The 12817-nt window shown below is 45.5% G+C and overlaps 1 protein-coding gene across 4 annotated transcripts in view; it reads left to right on the top strand.

Moving 5' to 3' along the window:
* inpp5b (inositol polyphosphate-5-phosphatase B) overlaps positions 1-12817 on the top strand; it is a 192365-nt gene that overhangs the window by 63311 nt on the left and 116237 nt on the right. The gene's annotated exons all lie outside the window — the stretch shown is intronic.

Genomic DNA, 12817 nt, shown 5'->3' on the forward strand with positions numbered 1-12817 from the left:
TGTCTGTTAGCTTTAATGCTGGGGAATTCGAATTTGTGGTTTAAATAGAGTCAATTCAGTGCTTTTTGCATTGTTTCCTTGGCTGCTGCTTCCTGGTGAAAACTCTTATGTCAATGGAGCATTGGTCTCCTGTTTGCTGGTGGGCTGTGTGGTTGTTAAGGTAATATTTGTTCAGCTTGAGATTTTTTTTATAGCTGTGGGATGAATTGAAAGCAGCTGGTAGAGTTTAATTTAACATTTACTCTGTTATATCCATGAAACGAACTGGTACGATTGCTTAAAAATTGTTCTCGCTGTCTGTTATGACTGAAAGAAAATGTGGGCTTTTGACTGGCAAACATTTGCTCTGTGCTCGACAGCCAGTTTTGTACCATTTCCAAAATCTCTGATGTAGGCAGATCACTGGCGAAGCACGAGGGAGGGAGGGTGATCGGGAGGGGAGGTGACCAGTTCGAATGGGAACAGCGGAAATTGGCAGGGAGGTTGGGTAGCGACTGCCTCAGGGCAAACTAATCTGGCAGTGCCTATTTGTATTGTATTTGTATCTGTAAAGGCACAAAGGCCTCTTTCAGGCATGGCCTCTGCACACCAATTTAAAAAAAAATGTTTGGCTAAATATAGCGTACGATGTACTGCAAGCTTCTAATGAGCATTCACTTCCTGTCTGACATATTGCAACCTTTGGAGGTTGCTAAAATGCCCACATGCAATATGTAAGCCTTCACATTTGTGAGAGGTACACAAGTGCTGTGGTAGGTGCACTTAAACTGTGTTTTTGCATTCATTGCCTGGGGGGACTAGCATGTATGCTAAGTGGTCATCATACTCAAGTCTTCAAACTAAAATACTGAGAAATACACAAGCCCACTTTCTGTTCCCTTGTACGCACTGTATGTAATCTCCCTATCGGGATGCACTTCACTTGCTTATTTGCAACCCTGTTGTGAATGGTGGTGGACAATTAAACAACTAACAGGAGGAGGAGGCTCCACAAATATCCCCACCCTGAATGATGGGGGAGCCCAGCACATCAGTGCAAAAGACAAGGCTGAAGCATTTGCAACCATCTTCAGCCAGAGTGCCGAGTGGATGATCCATCTCGGCCTCCTCTTGAGGTTCCCAGCATCAGAGATGCCAGTCTTCAGCCAATTTGATTCACTCCATGTGATATCAAGAAACGACTGAAGGCGCTGTACATCACAAAGGCTGTGGACACCGTCAACATTCCAGCAATAGTACTGAAGACTTGTACTCCAGAACTGGCCACGCCCCTAGCAAAGCTGTTCCAGTAAAGTTACAACACCGACAATGTTGAAAATTGCCCAATTATGTCCTGTGCACAAAAAGCAGGACAAATTAAACCCGGCCAATTACCGCACCATCTGTCTACTCTCGATCATCTGCAAAGTATGGAAGGGGTCATCGATAGTATTATCAAGCGGCACTTACTCAGCAATAATCTGCTCACTGATGCCCAGTTTGGGTTCCGCCAGGGTCACTCTGCTCCTGACCTCATTACAGCCTTGGTCCAAACATGGACAAAAGCGATGAACTCCAAAGGTGAGGTGAGAGTGACTGCCCTTGACATCAAGGCAGCATTTGACTCAGTGTCCTAGCAAAACTGAACTCTGTGGGAATCAGTGGGAAACTCTTCACTGGTTGGAGTCATACCTGGCACAAAGGAAGATGGTTGTGGTTGTTGGATGCAGGTCAATCATCTCAGCCTCAGGACATCATTGCAGGAGTTCCGCAGGGTAGTGTTCTCGGCCCAACCACATTCAGCTGCTTCATCAGTGACTTTCCCTCCATCATAAGGTCATAGGTGGGGATGTTCGCTGATGATTGTGCGATGTTCAGTACCATTCGCTACTTCTCAGATACTGAAGCAGTCTGTCCATATGCAGCAAGACCTGGACAACATTCACTGATAAGTGGCAAGTTACATTTACGCCACACAAGCGTCAGGCAATGACCATCTCCAACAAGAGAAAATCTAACCATCTCTCCTTGATGTTCAATGGCATTACCATTGTTGAATCCCCCAATATCAACAACCTGGGGGGTTACCATTGACCAGTAACTGAACTGGACCAGCCACATAAATTCTGTGGCTACAAGAGCAGGTCAAAGGCTAAGAATTCTGCGGCGAGTAACTCACCTCCTGGCTCCAAAAGACCTGTCCACCATCTATAAGGCACAAGTCAGGAGTGTGATGGAATATTTTCCACTTGCCTGATGAGTGCAGTTCCAACAACGCTAAAGCAGCTCAACACCATCCAGGACAAAGCAGCCCGATTCATTGGCACCCCATCCACCACCCTCAACATTCACTCCCTCCACCACAGAGGCACAGTGGCAGTGTACCGTCTACAAGATGCACTGCAGCAACTGACCAAGCCTCTTTCGACAGCACCTTCCAAACCTGCAATCTCTACCACCTAGAAGGACAAGGGCAGCAGACACATGGGAACACCACCACTTGAAAGGTCCCCTCCAAGTCACACACCATCCTGTCTTGGAATTGTATCGCTGTTCCTTCACTGTCGCTGGATCAAAATCCTGGAACTCCTTTCCTAACTGCACTGTCCAGGTTTTGCTGCATTTCTACACGGACTGCTTCATTATTTGAGGAGTTGCGAATGGTGCTGAACATTGTGCAATCATCAGCGAACATTCTCACTTCTGACCTTATGATTGAAGGAAGGTCATTGATGAAGCAGCTGAAGATGGTTGGGCCTAGGACACTACCCTGGGGAACTCCTGCAGTGATGTCCTGGAGCTCATATGATTGACCTCCAACAACCACAGCCATCTTCCTTTGTGCTAGGTTTGACTCTAACCAGCAGAGAGTTTTCCCCAGATTCCCATTGATTCCAGTTTTGCTAGGGCTCCTTGATGCCATACTCGGTCAAATGCTGCCTTGATGTCAGCGACAATCACTCTCACCTTACCTCTTGAGTTCAGCTCTTTTGACCATATTTGAACCAGGGCTGTAATGAGGTCAGGTGCTGAGTGGCCCTGGCGGAACCCAAACTGGGTATCACTGAGCAGGTTATTGCTAAGCAAGTGCTGCTTGTTGGCACTGTTGATGACACCTTCCATCACTTTGCTGATGATTGAGAGTAGACTGATGGGGCGGTAATTGGCCGGTTTGGACTTGTCCTGCTTTTTGTTTACAGGACATACCTGGGCAATTTTTCACATTGCCAGGTAGATGCCAGTGTTGTAGCTAAACTGGAACAGCTTGGCTAGGGGTGCGGCAAGTTCTGGAGCACAGGTCTTCAGTACTATTGCCGGAATATTGTCAGGACCCATAGCCTTTGTAGTATCCAGTGCCTTCAGTCGTTTCTTGATATCACGTGGAGTGAATTGAATTGGCTGAAGTCTGGCATCTGTAATGCTGGGGACTTCAGGAGGAGGCCGAGATGGATCATCAACTCGGCACTTCTGGCTGAAAATTGTTGCAAATGCTTCTGCCTTATCTTTCGCACTGATGTGCTTGGCTCCCCCATCATTGAGGATGGGGATATTTGTGGAGCCACCTCCTCCAGTTAGTTGTTTAATTGTCCACCACCATTCACGGCTGGATGTGGCAGGCCTCAGAGCTTAGATCTGATCCGTTGGTTATGGGATCGCTTAGCTCTGTCTATTTCATGCTGCTTGTGCAGTTTGGCATGCAAGTAGTCCTGTGTTGTAGCTTCACCAGGTTGACACTTCATTTTGAAGTATGCCTGGTGCTGCTCCTGGCATGCCCTCCTGCACTCTTCATCGAACCAAGGTTGGTCTCCTGGCTTGATGGTAATGGTAGAGTGGGGGATATGCTGGGCCATGAGGTTACAGATTGTGGTTGAGTACAATTCTGCTGCTGCTGATGACCCACAGCGCCTCATGGATGCCCAGTTTTGCATTGCTAGATCTGTTCGAATTCTATCCCATTTAGCACGGTGATGGTGCCAACCAACACGATGGACGGTATCCTCAATGTGAAAGCGGAACTTCGTCTCCACAAGGACTGTGCGGTGGTCACTCCTACCAATACAGTCATGGACAGAAGCATCTGTGGCAGGCAGATTGGTGAAAACAAGGTCAAGTATGTTTTTCCCTCTTGTTGGTTCTCTCACCACCTGCTGCAGACCCAGTCTTGTAGCTATGTCCTTTAGGACTCTGCCTTCTCGAGGGCCATTAGGCATGGGCAGTAAATGCTGGCCGAGCCAGCGACGCCCACTTCCCGTGAAATAATTTTTTAAAATCCCATCAAGGTAGGCACTGAACCTGCGTATTTGATCATAAATTCGGATACAACCTTCAGATTGCACCTTCCAACAGCTGTTGACTTGACCTTTGGTTTCCTTGGCTATTTGACTTTCCACTTGAAGAACCTGTTCGGTACATCTAGCAATTTATAATCAGTTTTTTTGTTATAAATGTACAAGTCAGGTGCAGTAGACCAGGCTTACTTGTCTCTACCAATTTAATCCAAGTTTTCAGGTGAGGAGCTGTGGGAAAACTATTTGGCCATTGTGAGTTGTCTGTCCCTCTGTGGAACTGAATGATGCTTAATCGTTTTCTCCTTTTTGCCACAGCTCCAATTCACAGCTTGGTCTTGCATTCCAATGAGGGCTTAAAGAAAGCCATTCTGATGCATGCCTTAGAAACATGAAGGAACTACATTTGGACACATGATTTGCTTTGGGATTTTGATATAATTGAGGATAGATGAGAAAGACCAGTCTGCCATTTACCTCTTTTAAACCAAAGAGTTGTGTCCAGCTAAAGGTATCATTTACCAAATCTCCCCAAATACCAATATGAAACAACAATTTGGAAAAATGCCCCTTTGTGTCTATATCTTGGGAAATTCTGTCTTGAGCCATATGGGGCCATTGCACTTGGGGTGCCCACCATAAACTCCCAGTGATCAGCAGTGTATTACTGAGGCAAATGAGGGGGGGCACAATAGATCTTTGGGCAAATCTGCCAGAAACAAATGGTCTAAAAAGGGAACTTCAGTCTTCTGTGCAGTCCAAAATATTAATGAGGGGAATGAACAGCCCACACTGCTTTCCCTGTGAGTGAACGTCTCTCCCAGATAAGTTATTTTCTGGAACTCTCAAGTTCAGAGTTCATTGCAACTTGCTGAATCAGGGGCAGTTGGAGCATGCATTAGGCCATGAATTCTTTGGGGTAATTTTGTGAGGCTCTGCTCCTGACATGCGAAACCAACAGAAAGTGCAATAGCCTTTTGGAATTGTAATCTTGATTTTCTGATCTGCACTCGCTGTTTGTGGATCTTTGTGCCTAGAGCGAGCCCCCCAAGATGGATACACAAATACACGGATGAAATCAGTCATCAATAGGTTCAGCCTTGAGACCTTGGGCTTGATTTTTAGCCCCTGCTGGGTCCGGGATTGGCAGCAAGCGGGCAGTGAAGAAAAGCACTGCCAGCCAGTCGGCTGGTTTCCCCAGGGCAGAATGGTGAGCTGGCATGTGACAGCTTGCCAATCCAGGTAATTAAGGGCTACTTAAGGTAATTAACGGAAGCTGACTGGGATTTTTCCAGTAGGCCTTCAGGTTCCTGCAGGTGGCGGGGGCCAATTTTAACTGTAAGGAACCTCCCGGTGCGTGACCCAGGGTTCATCGCTTCAGGCCGACCTAGAGGTCCTCCCTCCCTCCCTGCCTGTCTGGGTGCAACAGCAGCTGCACGCCGCCCTGTAGAGGGGCTCCACCACCCTCCTTCCCCCACTTCCCGCACCCACCCATACCCCACAGAGTTGGCCTGGCTGCAAAAGCCATTTTATTTTAAATTTAAAGAAGTTGGAGAGAAGATGCCTCCATATTGAAGTGCACTCTCCCTTATCTTTTGCAGTCTGCTGCCTCTTTCAAGCTGCAAGACTTCTGGCCTTTCAGCTTTGAGAGCCTGGGGTCCTTAATTGGATGGTGATCCTACTGTCTGGCTGCCCCCTGGGGAAAATCACAATGAGTGACTGTTTCCCACAAAGTGTGGGCTTCTCGCCCACATTTGAGCCTGACAGCAGGGTTCAGAAGCCCGCAGGGAAAATCCTGCCCCCTCCTGTCTACTTATAATGGCGAACTCTAACATCTTGTACTGTCACTGCGTGTAAAATACAATAGCTACTTTTGCTAAGAGATTTTTGTTTACCTTGTGGGTTATTTGCCAATGTATAGAGACATGATTTTGTCATTTCCCTTGAATCACCTGCAGGTTTTTATTTTGCTATCTATCCACTTATATTCATATATGAATGGCTGTAGTATTAGTAGCAGCTGTGAGCAGCAGAATTTTAAAATTACCTTTTTCCCATTCTGCTGGTGCCCAAATAAGTTGGTTTGTGCTCTCCAACTTAATTGAACAAATGCAGATATTGCATTTGAACCACAAAAAAAGGTTTACTGTGCTAGTGATGACAGTGAAGACCAGAAACTTTTACAGTGGCATTTGGAATAAATTTATAAGATTGACATTTAGAATCATAGAATGGTTACAGCGCAGAAGATGGCCATTTGGCCTGTCAAGGCCATGCCGGCTCCCTGCAAGAGCAACTCACCTAGTCTCACTCTCTGCCTTTTCCCTGTTGCCCTGCAAATCTTTTCTCTTATAATTATCCGGTTATCTTTTGAAGGCCTCAATTGAAATCTACCTCCACCACACTCTCAGGCAGTGCATTTCAGATTCTATCCACTCACTGCATAAAAAGTTTCTCCTCATGTCGCTGTTGCTTTCAGACACACCTAAATGAATACGATTAATTGCTGTTGAATTACATTGCTAGTTGGCAACACAATAGCCATTTGGTTCCAGTGAAGTGCCATTAACAGCATTATGATGAATAACCAGTTAAATCTTTTGTTCATGTGTCTGGAGAACACACCTCTGAAACCTGATGGACAATAACATTTGCTTTGTTGTGGCACTTGTTGCAATTGACATCTGACCTTTGGCTGTTGATTTTGATGTTGCTTTGAAACACATGCAATTTAAAGAATACTGAATGAGTCATAAAGACTTCTGAGGTCTTGCCTTGCCAAGCAATCCAGTTTCCAGTTCCCATCAATTTACAGGAAGGTTCATCTGTATTAAAGTTCCTAGATAATAATCGTCTTCCTACCATTCTTTAATTTGTCGTCCTTAAGGGCCTGCTTTTTATTCTGTGGTTCCTCCTGCCCTTCTTCATCGAACCCTATCAGCATATCCTTCTATTCCTTTCTCTGGCGTGTGCTCAAAGAAGGGCAGGACTGGGTACCAAATATTCCTGCATACAAGGTGTTCAGGAAAGATAGGAAACGGGGAGGGGTGGCAGTTTTGATTAAGGAGACCATTGCAGTGCTGGAGAGAGAGGATGTCCCAGAGGGGTAAAGGACAGAATCTATTTGATTAGAGCTGAGGAACAGAAAGGGTGCAATAACATTGCTCGGTGTATTCCACAGGCCCCAACTAGTGGGAAAGATGTAGAGAGACAAATTTGCAAGGAAATTAGAGAGGTGCAAGAATTATAGAGTAGTTATAATGGACTTTAATAATCTGAATATAGACTGGGATAGTAGTAGTGTAAAGGGCAGAGGAGGCAAGAGTTCCTAGAGTGTGTTCAGGAGAATTTTCTGCGGCTGTGTTTGCTGACAACGCTACCACTAGGTGGCGGTGCAGTGGCACATGCGCAAATGCAGCATGTGCCACTAAAATGTCACAGTCTGCGACTTCAGGCAGCTGCCAGGACTAAAGATGGCGCTGCTCAAATAATCACATGAAGGTAACCTAACCTAAACACATGGCAGCACACAATGGCTGGAGGGAGAGAGCGAGTAAGTGGGCTGGGGGGGAGCGGAGCAGGCCGGGGATGGGGGGAAGCGGAGTGGGCCGGGGCTGGGGATGCGGGGAGCGGAGTGGGCCGGGGATGGGGTGGCGGGGGGGAGCGAGCGGGCCGGGGGCAGGGAGCGGAGCGGCCAGAGAGAGCAGCGAGGTGGGGGGAGTGGAGCGGCCGGAAAGAGCAGAGCAGCCAGAGAGAGCAGCGGGGCGGGGGGAAAGCGGAGCGGCCGGAAAGCGCGTTCGCAGAGGCCGAACAGGTGCGTTGCCCGAAGATGCACACATCAAGCGATGATGTCATCGGCGCATGCGCTCAGCAGTCCTGGCAAGTCGGAATGCAGCGCACGCGCAGAGAGCAGGAGCCCGTCTGTGTATGTGCGAACCTTGGCGCAGACTGATGACGTCAGTGTCCGGCTGCGTTGTCAGGAATCACTTCGATTTTCTACAGCAGTATGTTTCCAGTCCGAGAAAAGGGGCACTGCTCGACCTGGTTCCTGAGAATGAGGTGGACAAAGTGGATCAAGTGTCAGTAAGGGAACAATTGGGAGACGGTGATCATTGTATCATAAAGTTTAGATTGGCTATGGAAAAGGAAAAGGACAAGGAACAATCCAGAGTAAGAATAATGAACTGGGGGAAAGCCAACTTTTAATGGTTAAGAATGGATCTGGCCCAGGTAAATTGGAATTAAAGGTTGGCAGGCAAAACAGTAACTGAACAATGGGCTGCCTTTAAAGAAGAGATACTTTGGGCACAGTCAAGGTATATTCTTTCAAAGGAGAAAGCAAGGCAGACAAATCCTGGATGACAAAAGAGATAGAGATGAAGATGAAGAAGAAAAAGTGTGCTTATGACAGATGTTAGGTGGATAATGCAATGGAGAACCAGGCTGAATATAGAAGATTTAGAGGAGAAGTGAAAAAGCAAATAAGAGAAGCAAAGACAGTATGAAAAGAGACTGGCAACTAATATAAAAAGGGATCTAAAAGTCCAGAACATGTCAAATTTCCAAGGGATCAACAATTTATGCTGCATGAGAAAATGGTGCTGATTGGTTGGCAAGTCGACTGTGTTATGACAGGGTGAGAAAGGTGTTTAGGGGTCCCTCTCAGCCTTCACCTGGTCTTACTGTAACAGGGTTTAATTTTTAAACCCACCATGCTTTCAGCTCCCCCTTGGTGAATCCTTTTTCACTGCTTTCCAATTATAAGGCAATGAAACCAGCACGACAGGTTTTCTCAGTCTTACAGAAGAAAAGTGAAATTTTATTAAACTTAAACTCAAACTCTAATTCGGTTAACGCATACGGATACACGATGCACCCACACTAGCATGCACATGCGATACACACATGCAGATAGAGACAGAAAGAACAGAAGAAATAAAGTGGAAAGGTTTGAGGCAATATCTGAGGAAGTTTTTTGTGTTATGGTTCTTTGAGCTTACTGTAGTGTCCTTTATTGTAGGTAGATCTTGCTTTTCGTTGGGGCTCAGTATTCTTCTTAAACCTTGTTTGCTGTAGGAGACTTTTCTCTCTTGGGGCTCATGTGTCTTCAGTGGATTTGGAGTTCCGTGAGAAAGTGATGGGAGCAGGCAGACAGGAGAGGCTGTGGCGAGCCAGCCAGGAGAGATCTTCTCAGTCCAGGAGCATTCTGCTTTCTGCCCAAACTGTTCGTACAAATTAAAAAAACTCAGGTTGTCCGGCAGGGTTAGTCATGTGACCAGCTGTTTTGACCATGTCCGTTAGTGTATTTGGCCATCTTAGCAGTCAACCTGGAATGCAAACACCCCCATCTTCATCATCTGGTGATCAAAAATCAATTGTGGGTTGAATGTGCCAGGGAATGGCTGCTTTGTCCTTCCAAACACTGTCAATATGCAAATGTGTTTCCAGCCAAGATCAGGCAACTTTTTTTTAAAGAAAGTCCTTTCTTCACTCCAGTAACAGTTTAAAATCAATGTTCATGGCAAAATTAATGTGCCTTATTCTTGGCAGGTGGGGGCCTACCATGACAGCTGATTGGCTGAGGCTTTGCCATGAAAAATGCACTTGGGAACTATTGTCCCCCACACTTTAATTCAAAAATGGCACAATGCCTGGACATGTTACTTTTGCCTGCAGAGGACTAGTCCCCGTATATGAATATATGTCGCTTCTAGCAAGCGCAAGTGAACCACATTGCGAACCCGACTGGTAATCTTAAATTGGTTGTTAGTGTGATTCTTAGCATACTTGGGATGTTAGGAAGGTGCTGTCTAATTCCGGGATCCCATCTAACGTTCAACATTGTGTTCTGAGTTTGGCAAGTATGGGCTAGTTAAGTACAGTCAGTACTCTGCCTATTCCAAACAGCCGAAGGGATGTGCTGTTTGATATGATCTGCCAGTCATTGGGACGTGCGGCCTTCATAGCTGGCATTGCACTGGCACTGGAATTTATATACCACATTACACATTTGTGTGGTAGGCAGAACATTTTTTTGTTTTGACCACAGGCATCCTAATGGTGGAAAATACCACTTGTGTTGTTACTGCATAGTAGCAGTGTGAAACAGCTAGCTTCACTGTTGCTTAAAGGGAAATTTGAGGTAGACTGGGCACTTCTCCGGTCTGAAAGTGGGGGCCTTAGGCCCATTCGTGAGTATGCACAATACACAACGAGCAATTATCTGATCGGGGTAGCCATTATTCCGCAGCATAGCGTTGATGCACCCGATTTCAGCATCATGCTTGCACGGTGAGCAAATGCCTCGGGCCCTATTTAGGAGAATGCCCATAAGGCCAATCTTAAAGCACGTGGAACATAGGAATCCCAACTTGTATATTGACCAGTGAAAGTAGGCTAGCGGTAGACCATAGTAAAGAACCCGTTAGCGGATTTCTCAACTAGCACGTCAAGGAAAGGCAGCTCATTAGACTGCTCCATTTCAAGGGTACATGCTCCATGGCAATACCTCGACTAATCAGCACCCTTTTCTCATGCAGGATAATTTATTCCCTTTGAAATTTGGCATTCTCGCATCTGTCCTGATGAGTGAAAGACAAAAAGCTTTGACAGTTTGTCTCTGTTTTTCAGTAATACTCAAGTTCTATACTACAGAGTGACTGTTTGAATCCAAAAGTCTGCTATAGGCATTTTAATAGTAAAAAGGTGATAAAAGGAGGAGTTGGACCAATTAGGGACCAAAAAGGTGATGTACACGTGGAGGCAGGGGGCATGGCTGAGGTATTAAATGAATACTTTGCATCTGTCTTGACCAAGGAAGAGGATGCTGCGCAGGTTATGGTGAAAAAGGAAGTAATTCAGACACTTGAAGGATTTAAAATTGATGATGATGCATTGGATAGGCTAGCTGTACTTAAAGTTGATAAGGCACCAGGACTGTATGAGATGCAACCAATGATGCTGAGAGAAGTGAGAGTGGAAATTGCAGAGGCACAGGCCATAATTTTCCAATCTTCCTTAGATTCAGGGCTGCTGCCAGAGGATTGGAGAAGAATTGTACATTTTACATCCTTGTTGAAAAAGGGTGTAAAGATAAGCGCAGCAACTACAGGCCAGTCAGTTTAACTTCAGTGGGGTGGGGAATCTTCTAGAAATGATAATTTGGACCAAAATTAATAGTCACTTCAGCAAAATGTGAGTTAATTAGGGAAAGCCAACATGGATTTATGAAGGGCAAATGATGCTGAACTAAGTTGCTGGAGTTCTTTGATAAGGTAACGGAGAAGTTTGTTCAGGGTAATGCTGTTGATGTGGTGTACATGTACTTACAAAAAGCATTTGATAAAGTGCCACACAACAGACTTATGAGCAAAGTTTTAGCTTGTGGAAAAAAAGGGACAATAGTGACATGAATACGAAATTGATTGTGTGACAGGAAACAGAGGGTAGTGGTCAATTGATACTTTTCAGACTGGAGGAAGGTTTGTAGCGGATTTCCAACGGATCGGTGTTTGGACCCTTGCTGTTCCTGATATATATTAATAACCTAGACCTTGTACAGGGCACAATTTCTAAATTTGTGGGTAATACGAAACTTGGAAGCATTGTGAACTGTGAGGAGGATAGTGTAGAACTTCAGAAGGACATAGACAAGTTGGTGGAATGGGCAGACAAGTGGCAGATGAAGTTCAATGCAGAGAAGTGTGAAGTGATTCGTTTTGGTAGGAAGAATGCGGAGAGACAATATAAAATAAAAGGTACAATTATAAAGGGGGTGAAGGAGCAGAGGGACCTGGGTGTATATGTGCATAAGTCATTGAAGGTGGTAGGACAGGTTGAGAGACCAGTTAATAAAGCATATCCTGGGCTTTATTAATAGGGGCATAGAGTACAAAAGCAAGGAAGTTATGTAAAACTTGTATAGAGCACTGGTTCTGCCTCAACTGGCATACTGTGTCTAGTTCTGGGCGCCACACTTAAGGAAAGATGTGAAGTGCAGAAAAGATTCAGTGGAATGGTTCCAGGGATGAGGAACTTTAGTGATATGAATAGATAAGAGAAGTTGTGACTGTTTTCCTTGGAGAAGAGACGGCTGAGAGGAGATTTGATAGAGGTATTCAAAATCATGAGGGTTTGGTGCAGCGTAGATAGGGAAAAATTGTTCCTGTTGGTGAAGGATCAAGAACAAGAGGGCACAGATTTAAGGTAATTGGCAAAAGAAGTAATGGCGACATGAGGAAAAACCTTTTCATGCAACGAGTGGTTAGGATCTGGAATGCACTGCCTGAGACTGTGGTAGAGGCAGGTTCAATCGAGTCATTCAAGAGGGAATTGGATTGGTATCTGAAAAGGAATGTGCAGGGCTGTGAGGAGAAGGTGGGGGTGTGGCACTAGCTAAATTCTTTTGGAAAGCCAGAGCAGACATGATCGGCTGAATGGCCTCCTTCTGTGCTTCTGCTTATCTAGCTTCCTCTTAAATGTATCTATACTATTCGCCTCAACTATTCCTTGTGCTAATGATGTTAAGGGAGCTGAGGGAGGATTAAGCGTTG

The sequence above is a fragment of the Heterodontus francisci genome, chromosome 31, assembly GCF_036365525.1.
Source record: "Heterodontus francisci isolate sHetFra1 chromosome 31, sHetFra1.hap1, whole genome shotgun sequence".
NCBI lineage: Eukaryota > Metazoa > Chordata > Chondrichthyes > Heterodontiformes > Heterodontidae > Heterodontus > Heterodontus francisci.